The sequence below is a fragment of the Eurosta solidaginis genome, chromosome 4 (genome assembly GCF_040869045.1).
Source record: "Eurosta solidaginis isolate ZX-2024a chromosome 4, ASM4086904v1, whole genome shotgun sequence".
Classification (NCBI taxonomy): Eukaryota; Metazoa; Arthropoda; class Insecta; order Diptera; family Tephritidae; genus Eurosta; species Eurosta solidaginis.
In genome coordinates this window covers 143764169-143778836 of record NC_090322.1, presented here as the reverse complement: position 1 = coordinate 143778836, position 14668 = coordinate 143764169, and positions in this window count along the sequence as shown.

The window sequence follows — 14668 nt, the reverse complement described above, 5'->3', positions numbered from 1 at the left end:
CATATAAGAATTCGGAATTGGTTTATATTTGGAATATTATGTATATACTTATTTGACATATTCAGACCTCGTGAGATAGTATCAAAGGAACATGTTCCGAATATTCTAAATTAACGGTTTATCCGGAACACTTCCATGAATACTTAAGGGAAAGGAGCTTTCCGAAATTTCAGAATAAAAAGGCTGTGTAACAGGACCCCACAAAAGCTTAATTCTTCTTTCAAAGTCAATGTCGGAATATAAAGTTCTAAGACAATATGCCAGTTTTATTTTTTTTTGTCAGTTCATTGCCGCTGCTGAGTAGAGTATCACCCCATGTAGACTGCCTGGCAAAATCGTCCTACCTCAAAATATTTTTAAAAAATTTCCCATTTCAGGATTTATCAAAAAAACGCCCTATATCAGAATTAGGTTAAAGAAGGCCTTATCTCAGAATGCTTTTCATTAACTCTCTTTTATGGCAAAATGTATTGAACTTATGCTCAGATAGGGAGTTTTTGAAAAAATTTTAAGGTAGTGTATTTTTGAATAAAATTCTAATGTACGGCATTCTGCAAACTGCAAACAAATTCGGAAAGAGTGACCAAACCAACATAACTCTTTATTAATTCACGAAATATTTAGTAGCAAATGAATTTTATCCCCAAAACCTGTTGGGATTTACAAATTTAATATCACTACTAATTTATTACAATTTTCGCTGAAGGGGATTGAATAATTCCCCGTTTTCCTTATTTCGTAAAAGCAACCCGTCCAGATTTTTCAATTTGGGAGTGTCAAAGCTCTGTCATCATTGGAGAACAAACCTCTAGTATTTGAATCGTGCTGTATAGTGTCGATATACCAAATGAAACTATACAACTTTGCTATTCTTGACCCAATTGGAAAATGGTGCTCAGCAATGTGATATAAAAATATGTGAGATTTGATACTTTACCAAAATAAAACTCAAATAATTGTTCCTTATTGACGTATTTTGCAACATGTCACGAATCGTTCCCAAATTGTGCTCTATTTCTAAAGTCTACACTCCGAGTGTATTTGTGCAATTAAAAGCTTCTCAATGAAAAATCATCTGCCTTACAGATGCCGTTCAGAGTCGACGTAAAACATGTAGGACGCGTCCTGCCAATTTGTAGAAAAAGGATCAAAAAGGAGCACGACGCAAATTGGAAGAGAAAATCGGCCTAAAATCTCTTCGGAAGTTATCGCGCTTTCATAGTTTCGTGAAAGGAAAATCAACTGGGGCCGCATTGTGTTATACGATCCGTGATCGAAATAAATTTTTTAAATTTAAATAGCTCTTTACCGGTAAATCGGATTAGTTACGTATTTGAGCTAGGGATAATGTGTGCACATTAGATCCAAAAATTTTTATAATTTGAATTAATAGTGAGATAGTTTCATATATGTATATCACTTGAGTGAAAACGCTTCTCTTTACGTGGTCTTTTAACACGGTACGGGCCCCAGTTTAACAAAAAAAGAAACTATAATTAAACAACTTCCGAGCTCAAAAGAACATTAGAAGAAATTACAGAGGTTCTCATGACAGAAATTAGGACATATCAAATATAAAAATCAGGATCAAACATTACCGAGACCCTCTCAACAAAAGCTTCAAATTTAGGGGCGGACTTTTGTAACTTTTTCTTATGACCCAGTCTAACCCATTATACATATATGTTTCTATTTTTAGATTTTTAAATGTTGGAAAAATTACGTAAGCCAATGAATGGACTAAAATATAGGTTCAAATTTTTAACAGTGTATGTATATTGTCACGGATATTAGCATCCCTAAGCTATACCATCACTAAGGCGATGCTAAGCGATGTTCACGTCAATAATCAAATCATGTATACACATATATAGGGCAGCCGAGAGATGTCACACACAGGTGCATTTACTTATACGCCTATGTGTGTGCGAGAGACTGTAAACTACAAACTCACATACATCTGAGAGACGCTGAAAAGTAGAAAATTGTAAACAAGTAGAAACTATATGAGAACTATAAACACTCGAAATAGTTGGTAAGTTCTGGAAATAGAAGAGCCTAGATGTATGCAGCGTAAACTATAAAAGCGGCACAAGGGAGTAAAATGTAATTCAGTTTGATTTGAGTTGTCAAGCAGTTGCGATTAAGACGATATCTAGCGAGCAATAGCAGTATTATTTTGAATAGTAGAGTTTCATTGAGCTATCAATCAGTGTGGTTATTAAGCAAGCTATTCGTTGCACAGTTGAGTGTATTGTGAAGTACTTTAATAAAGGCCATTTTGCATTATTACAAATTGGTGTTATTTATTCAACAGTTTAGTGATTCGAACTTAGCAGAGGATTGCAAATAAGAGGATTTGCATGTAAATTCGTTACAATTGGTGTCAGAAGAGGAATTGTTGAATAAATTCCGAAGATTGGGAATACAACTTGGACATGGCAAAGTTCAGTGAATTAAAGATCCAGCAACTAAAGAAGGAGTTGGAGAGCCGTGGATTGAATACAAGCGGCGTTAAACTTGAACTTCAGGCACGGCTACGAGAGGCAATGGAAGCAGAAGGAATTGATGTGGAAGAGAATGTCTTTCATCTTGATGGCGAGGAGACAACAAAAATTGAAGAGAAAAACGAAACATCGCAAAGGGTTACCAGCACAGACTTGAACGTGATATTGGCTGCAATATCTGCACAAACGTCGACAGTAACATCGAAAATTGAAGCACAAGATACACGTATTTCAGAAATGTCGACACAAATTTCTTCACAATTGGAATCACAGGAGGCACGCATTTCAGAAATGTCGACACAGATAACATCCAAGATGGAAACTCAACTGGAAGAACAGAAGACATATATGGCATCACAATTGGAAGAACAGAAAACACACATGGCGTCACAAATTGCAGAACAATTAAAGGAACAAGAGGCACGCATAACATTACAGCTCGAAGCACAAGAAGAACGTATCTCAACAAAGCTGGAGGCACAGGAAACAAAATTCTCATCGCAGCTGGAGGCTGTTAGTGAACGACAAAATAAAGTGGAGGCCGAGATGGATGCTTTGAAAGATCGGATTCAGGAGTTACAATTGAACCGTCCAATCACTTCAACGTCTACTCTGAAGGTAAAATCCCCAACGTTTGATGGTTCTGTTCCATTCCAGGTATTTAAGCTCCAATTTGAGAAGACGTCGACAGCGAACAACTGGAATGATGAAGATAAAGTTGCAGCACTCTTCGTAGCATTGAAAGGACCAGCTGCCGAAATCTTACAGACTATTCCAGAGTACCAACGGAACAGTTATGACGCATTGATGGCTGCTGTAGAACGGCGATACGGAAGCGAACACAGGAAACAGATATTTCAAATAGAATTGCAAAACCGCTACCAAAAAGCTAACGAGACTTTGCAGGAGTTTGCTTCGGACATTGAAAGATTGGCTCATCTTGCAAATGCGGATGCACCCGTGGAATACACGGAAAGAGTGAAGATTCAGAGCTTTATAAATGGCATAAGGGACGTCGAAACGAAGCGAGCCACATACGCGAATCCAAAGCCAACATTCGCAGAAACGGTGTCACAAGCTCTGATTCAGGAAACGGCGTCGCTTCTGTGTAAGCCAGTTTTCAAAGCACGTCGTGTGGAAGTAGAAAGGCCAGAGTGGGTAGACGCAATATTGGAGGCACTGAAAGGATCGCAAAAGCGAAGTGAAAAAGTTATCAAATGCTTCAAATGCGGGAAGTCCGGTCACATAGCACGTCATTGCGATCTTGGTCTTAATAGTTCCAACAATGTGGGTGGCCGTAAACGCAAAGCTGGAGGAGATGAGCAAGAGCGAGTAAGAGGTAGAGAGCTAGATCCAGCTATTGAATGCCCTGTGATATCTGTGTCGCAAATTGGAAGGAAATCAAGCAGTCTTACCGTCAGAGGGAATGTGGATGGCAAAGAACGAGTACTGACTGTAGATACGGGCGCATCTCATTCCTTGATCCGATCTGACTTGGTCAACAGGAGAGTAAAACCGTTACCTGGAGCAAAGTTGCGTACGGTCACTGGCGAGTATAACCAAGTTCAGGGAGAAGTGATATGTGAAGTATTGATTGGGAAGGTCATGGTTCTACACAAATTTGTTGTGGCGGAGATTGTTGATGAAGTTATATTGGGAGTGGATTTCTTGGTTGACCATGACATCAAGATCGATATGCAGAGAAGGGTGATGTGTTATGAGAACCAAGATGTGCCACTTAACTTTAGTTTGGAAAAAGGGTTCAGCAGTAATCGGTTACGGGTGGAGAAGACTCGACGAAGGCCACGAAATTCAAAGGTAAAGGTTGATGGAACAAATGGGCCAAACAAATCAAAACCGAAGGTACCTGTGAGAGAAACACTGGCATTGAAAAGCCCTAACGGACGTACTGAAACGAAGAAAGAATGCAAGGGTGGTTTCAAGCCAAGGCACACTACTGTTGTGAAGCGTCGGAACGATACTGATTATGCAAAGGAAATCCGTCCAGCGCAAGCTCTGCGAAGTAGTTCTTCATTGGTCAAGCAACAGAGTGCGAGGGAACGATCCAGGATAATGAGTAGTAAGATGAAACACAGGTACGACAAGGAAAATAATTCGAAAGGTTTCTTGGCGGGAGATTTGGTACTGTTATACAACCCTCACCGGCGGAAAGGTGTTCCATCCAAATTTCGGTGCAGTTGGGAAGGTCCGTACAAGGTTGTGAAGAAGATCAGTGATACCATCTACCGCATACAAAGCATTAAGAAACCACGGAGTAGAAGAGTGGTACATTTGGCGATGCTAGCAGCGTTTAGATCGAGAGATTTGTCTGATAGGGATGATCAGACTTAGGTGGAGGGCAGTGTCACGGATATTAGCATCCCTAAGCTATACCATCACTAAGGCGATGCTAAGCGATGTTCACGTCAATAATCAAATCATGTATACACATATATAAGGCAGCCGAGAGATGTCACACACAGGTGCATTTACTTATACGCCTATGTGTGTGCGAGAGACTGTAAACTACAAACTCACATACATCTGAGAGACGCTGAAAAGTAGAAAATTGTAAACAAGTAGAAACTATATGAGAACTATAAACACTCGAAATAGTTGGTAAGTTCTGGAAATAGAAGAGCCTAGATGTATGCAGCGTAAACTATAAAAGCGGCACAAGGGAGTAAAATGTAATTCAGTTTGATTTGAGTTGTCAAGCAGTTGCGATTAAGACGATATCTAGCGAGCAATAGCAGTATTATTTTGAATAGTAGAGTTTCATTGAGCTATCAATCAGTGTGGTTATTAAGCAAGCTATTCGTTGCACAGTTGAGTGTATTGTGAAGTACTTTAATAAAGGCCATTTTGCATTATTACAAATTGGAGTTATTTATTCAACAGTTTAGTGATTCGAACTTAGCAGAGGATTGCAAATAAGAGGATTTGCAAGTAAATTCGTTACAATATGTTTGTATATTGCATACAAATCGAAATGAAGCGCCTTAAACGAAATGATGTTGTTAAAGTCGAGTAAGCAATGCAACAAACCTTACTTTTTTAATGACCGGACTTGATTTTATTTATAATAATAAGAAAACGATCATTTTATACTTTTTACTGCATTTTTCTGAAGAATGTTTCAGATTTTCTTCCACACAAAAAATGAAATTATGCGAGCTTCGTTTGGAAGAAAATCTATAGCAGACTTCAAAAAATTCTGAAAGTTCTAAATAAAAAATTCGTTAATTATTAGGGGGACTCATTTAACCTTATAAATGCCTTACAAAGTGTGTAAACGTATAAATTTGTCTAGTGCGTAAACGAACTATCAAATTTTGTAGGAAAAATAATTTACACAATTTGTATAAATTTACGGGCACATTTCATGGTGTAAACGCGGTAAACTCAAAGGAATGTAACGTTGCAAACATAACAGCCGTAATTTTCATAAGAAATCTCCAACATCAGCAAGTCATTTACAAGAATATCTTAGTAAAGATGTTTCAATTTTGATTTTTCATTTAATCTTGGTATTTTTTAATTTGTATAATAATCACAATTTCTTTTTTGGCAATAATAATGCTGACGACTGTTAAGTTTATCAAGAATATTACTAGGTGCGTTCATATAACAGCTTGTGTAAATGGATATAATTTTACACCTTATAAATTTATCTGATTTAATGAGTCCCCCTATTATTCCATATTCATGGCTATAAGGTGCATACTAAGCTATTCAAGCGGATGTGCATTCATACCGTTGTGTTTGTGAATATTTCCGTTGAAGGGTTGCTTCTTTACATGAAATCAAGGCGCCGTAAAATATGCAATGAATTTAAGATTTTGTATGCAAACAAACATCACACTCACTACCCAGCAAACCACAAAATCTTTAAATGAAATCATATATGGTACAACGAAAGATCGGATTTCACAATCGCTCTAAACACATACAGCCCAATTCTAAACGAAAACTTCTTGCGAGTTTTTTCCCTTCTCCCATTCTTTGTGTTATAAACAAAACAAGTGAATTTTTTCACTTCTCCAAAGAGTGGTTAAAGCAGAAGCCCAGGTTGAATGCAATGAACAACTGCGAAAGGAAATTGTGCTACTAAAAAAAGAGTTAAATGAATGCCAAAACAAATCTGTCTCCAGTGACATAATAATTAATGGCCTCCCCGTCAGTGATGGTGAAAGCATTAAAGGCACTGTTAACAAACCAATCATCGAAGGTGCCAGCATTGCCTATTTCCTCGGCGTTTCGTGTGCCTAACAAAAACAACAGCAAAACACCTGCATCTGTCATTGTACGACTGAGCTCTTCTGATGATCGATCTACACTCTTTAAAGCAGTGGCCCGTTTTTGCAAAGAGAATAAGCGTCCACTAATGCATCGTGATGTAGGAATAAATTCGGACGGGAAAATACACATACATGAGTGCCTAACCAAAAACAATCGTGAGCTAATCCATTTTGCAATGCAGTTGAGAAGAGAGAAAAAGCTCGTTGCTGCTTTCTCAGTTCGTGGATATGTGTATGTTCGTGTACGTCCAAATTGTAAAGCTTTCAAGGTGACTGATATCGAGAGTATTGAGCGTGTTGTTGCTGCAGACTCCTGATTATGTATAATTAATGTTAAGTGTATCTAATATTATATATTCTCTTTATTTTTTCTCTAATCTTCTTTTTCAAACAATCTACTGTCCTCCTACACTCTCATCCTATCATATGTTTAATTGTTGTCACTACCGTTTTTTTCTCTATTTTTCAATCATGTGTTTAATTGTCTGTCTTTCTTTATTTTGTCATTCCTCCATTGTTTTTGCCTTGGTCTCTTGTACACACATGCGTGTTGCTTGCCTGCCTTTGGTTTGTTCTGTTTTGGTTCAGCTTTATGTGTATGGGGTCATTCCATAGATCTCGCCCTGGCGCTAATGAAAATGAAAGAATTTTGATTGATATTTTTTGTAAGCAAAATCATGGCTTCAATGCAGTACATTTTAATGCTCGTAGCCTTAGCCATGACAAACTCGATTTTGTTAGGTATGTTTTTGAGGATTCTGCGGTGGATGTGATTTGTGTCTCTGAAACATGGTTCTGCAGTGAGATTCCTGATCTCAACTTTTCGATTAATGGGTACAATCTATTTCGAAATGATCGTAGGTACAAAAAAGGAGGGGGAGTTGCAGTGTACTGTAAAAAAACACTCAAATCTAGACTACTAAAAACTTCTAATTCCTGTGATGCTGAATATATTTTCATTGAACTGTCAGATGGAGTAAATAAAATTATGGTAATATGTCTTTACAACCCCAAAAAAACTTTTTCATTAGAATCATTTTTTGTTGATTTGTCCGAATTTGTAATTGATTATGAACGTATTTTGATTTGTGGTGATTTTAATGTGAACCTACTTGTTAATGATTCCTACAGTAGTAAACTACTTGACCAGCTTGCAACAGCAGGTCTATGTGTTGTCAATAGTGCTAACCCGACGAGATTTGATAATAATTCCGTACCCAGTCTTCTTGATTATTTTGTAACTTGTGATCCCTGGCACGTCCTAAAATTTGAGCAAATATGCTTTGTTTCTGACCATGATTTGATTTCCTGTACTATAGATGTTGAAATGAACCGACCTGATTTAGATTGTACGTTTGTGTATCGTGATTTTAAATCGTTGAATGTTAATGCGTTGTACTCCGATATATGTGGTGTTGATTGGACTGACTGTTGGTTTCTTGACACGGTTGATACCAAGTTAGATTTTCTTAATAATAACTTGACCAGATTGTTTAATGTGCATGTGCCTATTCGTTGTGCAAGTGTTATTAACAGTTCGTATCCCTGGTACAATTCGAGAGTTCGATCGGCTATTAAGAAACGTCAAAAATATTATGGTAAGTGGCGTAAAAATAGGACAGATATTTCCTGGTGTCGATACAAAGAAGTGCGAAATGAAACAACAGCTATTATCAGGCAGGCAAAGTGTAGGTACAGTAAATCAAAGCTAGATCCCTCACTTCCATCCAAGGAGTTGTGGAGAAACTTAAAAAGGTTTAAAATACATGGCAAGGATACTACTAACGGGCCGATTCTGAGTGTTACCGGTAAAATAGTCCCCAGAACATTATGTAACCGAAAATCGTTTCCAGTTCTTTTATTCGCGATTCTGGCCAAAGTGGTAACGCTGTCATCATCGAAAAACTCACCAATGTCTGTGGTGAAATTTAAAAGTTGGTTTTCTTCGCTTTATCCATGGCGGAACGATACAAAGTGGCAGCATGCGACAGCTGAATATAAACTTTTTTATTTGATTTGATACATCAACTTGTATGGTTCCGCCATGGCTTTACCGAAAATGTGTCACTCGTAGATACGAGGTTAACAAATAAACGAAACGATGTGTATATATGTACATACATGCATAAGATTTTACATAGTTATATTGTAATTTATTCTGTGAAAGTACATTATGTAAACAAATATATAATATATAGCAAGAGGCAATACTATTTTACTATTATCTTTACTTATTTGTGCTTACAATTCTTTATTTTTCAGTTTTGCCATTTTCTAAACAACAGCTGTTGTTTGGTTATTTCGATGTAACCACCTACTTTTGTGAGTAAAAAATTATCCGGCTACTTTCGCGGATAGAATACCAAAAGGGTGTAAAAGTTTCCACATGATTTCGTTACCGTGGTAAAGAATGTTGTTACCACACTAGAATCGGGGCGTTAGTGTGAAATAGATGTGGATGAACTAAATGACTTTTTTGTTAGCACTAACAATGACGTCAATGCTCCAGCCCTGCTAAAAGATTACTCCTCCTATGTCGGCCCTGATAACAAATTTCAATTTGATACAATTGGCGAGGTTGATGTTTTGAAGGCTTTATTAAGTATAAAATCGAATGCGTGGGGGAGGATGGAATCTCTCTTAAGATTTATTAAGATCGTAACGGAGTTTATACTAGGTCCGCTTACTCACATCATAAATTTCTGCTTCACCTCTTCATGTTTTCCCACGATGTGGAAGAAAGCAATTATTCTTCCTATTGCAAAAAAAACTAATGCTACGTGTGCAGGTGATTATAGGCCAATCAGCATACTGCCTACATTTTCGAAGGTATGTGAAAATTTAATGGCAGCACAAATTTCTTACTTTGTCCAGCAAAATAAATTACTCAGTCCGTTGCAATCTGGCTTCAGACCAAAGCACAGCTGCTCTACAGCAATGGTTAAAGTATTGGATGATATAAGAACTAGTTTTGATACTGGCGACCTAACACTTCTTTGTTTACTAGATTTCTCCAAAGCATTTGATTCTGTGAATCATGAGCTGCTATGTACGAAGCTGAAGTATTACTTCGGATTTGAGGATAGCTCAGTCAAGCTTATTGCTAGTTATCTTAAGGATAGAACGCAGAAAGTTAAATCAGGAAATTCTTTGTCGCAGTCTAAACCTGTGTATGCTGGCGTACCGCAAGGGTCGGTCCTTGGTCCACTTCTGTTTAGTCTATTTGTGAATGATATTTTTGATGTGTGCCAGTATGTCAATATTCATGCATATGCCGATGATATGCAGTTACATTTGTCAAGTCGTATCGGTCTTGTTGAAGATTTATGTTTCAAAATTAATAATGATCTGTCTGCAATCTCTCTTTGGGCTAGTGAAAATTCGTTGTGTTTGAATGCATCCAAGTCTTATGTCTTGCCTATATGTCATAGTGTTGTATATAATATTGACCTTCCTGTGTTGTATATTGGAACTAGTCCACTTAAATTTGTTGACAGAGTAAAAATTCTAGGTTTTATTGTGAACTGTAAACTTACTTGTAGTGACCATGTCAACAGGGTAGTTACCAATATTTATGCCATATTACGGAAGTTAAGAGTCTCGGCCCCATTCACACCCGTTGAAACCAGGCGAAAACTTGTGCTGCAGTTAATTATGCCACTTATAACGTACGCCGATACAGTATATGGTAAGATGGACTCAGTGTCATACAACAAAGTTGCTGTAGCGTTTAACAATGCTACGAGATACGTTTACGGGATTGGTAGATATGATCACATATCTGTCTGGCGAACGAAAATTCTTGGGTGCAGCCTTGAAAATTATCTATCCGCCAGGAATTGTATCTTTATATACAAATTATTATTGTGGAAGACACCAAATTACTTATTCGAAAGGTTGAGACCAGTGAGATCACTGAGACATCAGAGTCTGGTCGTACCATCGCACAATTACTTAACTTCATCTAGACTATTTTTCATTAGCGCGGTTAAATTATGGAATTCAATCCCAGATAATGTGAAGGCTGGACTAAATAGATTCAACTACAAGGATGTAATACTCAAGTACTTCAAAGCTGTATGAAAACAATGCAAAAACATTGTAAGGGTGTTTAAGATACCTGCTTCTCTTTTCTTTCCCCTTTTCCCACTTTGATCTTGACTATCTTTTCTTTCGTTAAGGTTAGATGTATTCTAAATTTGTTATTTAGATTTAAGTTAGAATATACATATTTACACTGTTTTATGTTTAATAACCTAGTTGAAGTACTTCTAAAAGACTATATCTGGTCTTACTCTGTACTACGTTGGTAAATAAATAAATAAATAAATATAAATATAAATATAAATTTGCTCTTGATAAATGTTCGAAAAAGGGAAAAAAGATTAAGAGAGATATGCAGGTATTATGAATTTTATTGAAAGAGGGATTTCTCTGTCCGAAAGTATATAAATAAGCAATAGAAGAACTCTTAGTAAATTTGATGCAGCCTTCCAGAAATTGCGGAAGGGTTTTTAAGAAAGCTTAAAGAGATTTGACCTATGACGAAGGAACAGTTGAACTCGACATGATTGCCAAAAAATTGCTTTGCTGAAAGAAAGAAGGTAACTCCAGCTGATTTGTGTTTTTATTATTATTATTAATCTTGGAAACACTGCGACCTTTGTGCAGATCTATTATGTATGACCTTTCAGCCTAATTTTGAATGTGAAGGCTTTTAATGTATCCAAGTACTTTTTTAGGCTTTTTACTCCATATCACATAGGGATTAAGAGTCATACCACCTAGATGGGAGAGCCTCTGCCTTGTCAGAGCAACGCATTCGCAGAGAATGTGAACCGGCGTCTCATCCTCCAGCTCACAGAAACGACAAATTTGAGTATCGGATAGATTTAATTTACTTAGGTGATGTCGTAGACTACAGTGTCCCGTATAGTACTCAGTGAGGGTTCTTAGGTCTTCCCTGCTTAGATTAGAGAGTTGTTTGATACTTTTGTTACCGGAAGTATAAACAGTTTGGCCTGTCTTTGCCCTGGGCTCCCAGGTCATTAAGGAATTCAATGCAGTCATCCACTAGCTTAAATGTAACTGTGTAGAAATGCAAGGCACGCTCTTCGAGGATGAGCCTCTCCGCAGAACTTATCTACCGCAAACTTCTATTGCATGCATTTCTGCCTGAAATATGGTGGGGTAGCATCCCATTCGTATCGATTTCTTGAAGTTCGTCCCATAGATGCCAGCTCCCGTTCTCCCGTCATCGAATTTCGATCCATCAGTGAACTAGACCTCTGAGTCAGGGCCACAATGGACAGGACTCCAAAGTTCCGTGAGATTCTGAATTAGGGGACAAAACGTCACGCAGCTGTAATGTGGGATTTCCAATGAATTTTCTTATTACTTTCATATGCCCGATCATGTTTCATGTTATATTTTATTTCTCACTTTTAAACAAATACGGCACAATAATTAATTTTTTTACTTTCTGCGGAAATTTGAAAATAATATTCCTCAATAATTTGTCTCTTCCGACGTTATATAACTTGTTTGCTGGGAATCAATGCATTCTCTTATCTCAACGCAGCCCATTATCGAGTCACATTCATTGAGCAATTCGAAGCCCATAAACAATGCAAACACTGACAACGTAACTAAAATCAATTGGAAATAAATATTTATACTTGTGGCGTTGTTATTTATCCATTTTCCACTTGACTTCTATATATTTGTTTGGGTTAATTGACATTTTCTTATCTTTTTTGAGAAACTCAAACGCAACCAACGAAGCGGCTCCCAATAAATTCCAATGCATCGAATCGGCACACAATACTCATATTCCCTTCATAAATTTTCTTATCATTTAAATTAAATAAATAATGGTTTTTATTTAAAGAATGATAATTTCAATCCACATAAGATATTTCAAAACTGCATAAAAATACATACTACAAATAAATAATAATAAAATTATAAGAAGTAGAATTCGTGATAAACAGAAATTTTAGACTGATTGAAATCGGTGTACATTACGGTGCGTACGTTGTAAAACTATTTGGTTTTTTTTCTAAAATATTATGATATTCTCTTTCTCGATACTTGCTAACACCACACTACAGCAGCCGCGATTATTTGGGAATAATTTCGAAATTATTTTCGAACTATTTCCGGTCTACGGATTTTTTAGAAACTTGTCGGGAATAAAAAATAAATAAGATGCGTGATATACCTCTAAATTTGTGTCGTGCTCATTTTTAATTTTTTCATACAAATTGGCGGCACGGTACCTACATGTTTTATGCCGGTTCCGTCCGGCATCTGCAAAGCAGATAATTTTTCGCAGAAGCTTTTCATGGCAGAAATTCACTTGGAGTTTATGCCAAATCACTGCCGAAAGGCGACCCCGCTTTTTATACCTTTCATGAACATGAAATGGTATATTAACTTTGGTCCGATGTTTGTAACGTTGAGAAATATAGAAGATAGACTCACCATTAACTATACCGAATTGATCAGGGCGACGAACTGAGTTGATATAGCCATGTCCGTCTGTCCGTCCGTCTGTCTGTTTGAACGCAAACTAGTCCCTCAAATTTTGAGATATCTCAATGAAATTTGGCACAAGGATGCATTTTTGTATTGTGTTAGACATTTGTCGGATCCGGTAGGATCGGACCACTATAACATATATCTCCCATACAACCGATCGTTCATATAAGACGAGTTTGGTCATTTCTGCCGCAATTTAGAAAGTATAAACGAGAAACTCGGTGATATATATTCTAATATATCATAGAAGATATCCTGAAAAAATAACTTTGATCGGAGCTACATATAGTATATATCCCATACAACCGATCGGTCAGATAGAAAGGTTTTTGGCAATTTCTCCTTTAATTTCCAATATAAAAATATTAAACTTGGTGATATTTATTCTAATATATCGTAGACGATTTCATGAAAAAAACATTTCGATCGGAGCTATATATAATATATAGCCCATACAACCGATCGTTCAGATAGAAAGATTTTTGGCCATTTCTCCCTTAGTTTCCAATATAAAAACGTGAACCTTGGTGAAATATATTCTAATATATCATACAAGATTTTCTGTAAAAATCATTTCGATCGGAGCTATATATAATATATATCACATACAACCGATCGTTCAGATAAGGGGGTTTTTGCCATTTTGTATTTTATATTTATCTTAAAAATCGTTTAGGTATGTACATCTGTTCACTATATATTTCCTATCTTATACAATGTATAATATACATCCTATTATTTGGAGATTACGAACGGGATAAGATTATTGTTCAGCCCCATTCATGAAAGGTATGAAGTCTTCGGCGCAGCCGAAGACAGTCCCGTCCTTACTTGTTTTAATTGAAAAAACTTGTTTGTAAATTTTGATGTTGCTTTGCTCGGGAGTTGAACATAGGATCTTCGTTGTGGTAGGCGGAGCACGCTACCATCATACCATGGCGGCCGGGAATATTTTAGAACTATTTCGGTATAAATTCGGGACTATTCATAAAGTTATTGAAAAATTATCAAAATGTTATCGGTTTTTAATCGATTATCTGTAAGTTATCAGTATGTAATTGATATCAACTTTATTGCGGAATTATCGATTTTTCATGACTGTTTTTCTTATTAGTTGCAGGTGTGTTATCGATAACAATGATATCGGTTTGTTAAAAGAGAATTATCGGTTTTTATCGATTTACTATCTTAATTTTACCGTTTTATCTTCGATGTGCTATCGGATTTTTATTGTTTCATTGTTATTGACAAAACGATAACTTGGCGAAAACTGTTGTTGTGGATAACAAACCTATGTTTCGTCGATAACACACGATA